Here is a 2,100-nt window from a genome sequence, read left to right on the forward strand (position 1 = left end):
AGGATTGTAAATAATAAAACCGAAATCCAAAGGAAGGAGCGGTATCAGAACTTAAATTGTGAATGCCTGGTTTGTGGGAGAAAACTATGGATACAGTAGAAGTCCAAATTGATTTGCAGGGTTCACAATTGGATTGAACCTCTGGCAAATCCCCTCTGACCACAGTTGTGGGATGTGAATACCTTTGCTATCAGACAGAGAGCATTGTCAAGTCGATTATGGCAGATGAAGTTAGGTTGAAATGTGTTGTTTTATCATTTTATCTCCCTTTTGACCTTTCGAAAGTTTTTTCCACACAAAAAAAGTGAAGACAAAATACATGTGGATTAAGCCTCCAGTGAATCCCCTCTGGCCATGCAGCAGGGACGTGAGTAGCCTCACTACCATGCAGAGGGCATCGCAACGAGGATGATGGCAGATGCAGCTGGTTAAAATTTAACACCTTATCATTTGATCTCCTTTTTGACCCATTTTAAATTTGTTCTACTTTTGAGTATTTTCTACTTTCTTTTCAGTTGAGGTTTTCATTTGTTTTATCTTGTTAGTTGCTTTTTTGTATGGGTTTCTGAATATAGGCAAATCTACAGATAGTAACTAGATTAATAATTTCTTGGGAGAATGGAAGAGGAGATGGGGGAAAATAGGAAGCTACTTACCATGAGTAAAAGAAAGAAGACAATGTTCTAAAATTGATCATGGTGAAGATTGTACAGCTCTTCTGAATATGATTAAATTATTGGATTGTATGATATATGAATTATATGCCAATTGACTGTTAAGAGAGAGAGTGAGAGAAAGAAAGAGAGCAATCCTAATTATGGGAACATATAAGCAAATTCAAAAGGATATTTCAAAAACTATCTTGAAGTACAATGCTATTATAGGATAATATCTATCTCCATACAAATCCAGTCAACATAGCTGTCATTCAAATATATGTTCCAACCTGTGATAGCTTAGTTTTTGTGTGCCAACATGGCACTTGTATGAAGATATGGGTGGAGTTCAGCCTGTTAATCAGATCACAGCTTGATGACCTCCTTTGAAGGTGCAACTGAGATAAATGGCTTTCTGGAAGCCTGCCCACCTCTCTCTCTGCCTTCACCTTCATGCTGGCAAGCCACTCTGAGACCTGAACTGAACTAGGCTTGTATGCTTTCCTGATATATAATTACTCCTCGATATATAGCTCTTTCTTATACATATATGAGTGTCACTGGATTTGTTTCTCTAGTCAACCCAGCTTAACACACAGCCATAAAAGCTAATGACACAAAAATTGCAGAATTCTCCCAACTCTTCAGTCTGAAATTGATCAAACATACAGGTGTATTGATAATTATTGGCAATTGGAATACAAAATTTGAAACAAATAGGTAGAAATAGTACTTGAAAAAAATCTGGCCTTGGTGATAGAAAGGAAGCTGTATATAACATGATAAAACTTCATGCTAGTATGTTGCATTCATGTCTTGGTGCACCGGGTTGAAGTCCACTCTCTCTCTCCATCTCTTGTGAAGCAGGCCACCAATAGAGAGGTCTGTGTGGCCAGCCCCAATCCCAACTCCTAGACACCCCTCTCTCCCCCAAGAAGAATTCACTTCAGAGAACAGCACTGAAGCTACAAGCTCAGCGAAAGGGACATGTCTGATCAGAGCACACAGGAGCAAACGAAGAGGGAAGGAGAGAGAGTAGAACACATCCTGGTCCACCAAGCCCCAAGGACGATATTCCTGCTCAGAACATCCAATGCACAGAGAGGATCATAGGACTGGCCCCATCATGAGACATGATGTCCCTCACTGACCCTCACTGAGGGACAACACTGGAGGCGAAGTGCTGGAATTATATCCGATCTGATCCCATCACACCAGGGTGAAACGCTAAGGGCATGCAAAAAAGCAGCAAGGGGAGCAAAACAATGAATTCCCTGAGGAATACCAAAAATAGACTTTGGGGCCAGGGCATGGCACCCCATTAGACACGACCAGAAAACACTCCTAAAGGTCAAAAACAGACCTTGAAAAATTCATAGACTTTCTTTTTTGCTTTGTCTTGTTTTTGTGCTTATTATTGTCTCTGCATGTCTACATAGATAAG

This window comes from Echinops telfairi, unplaced genomic scaffold, assembly GCF_000313985.2.
Source record: "Echinops telfairi isolate 266 unplaced genomic scaffold, ASM31398v2 ScPeMD7_7469;HRSCAF=8507_1, whole genome shotgun sequence".
Classification (NCBI taxonomy): Eukaryota; Metazoa; Chordata; class Mammalia; order Afrosoricida; family Tenrecidae; genus Echinops; species Echinops telfairi.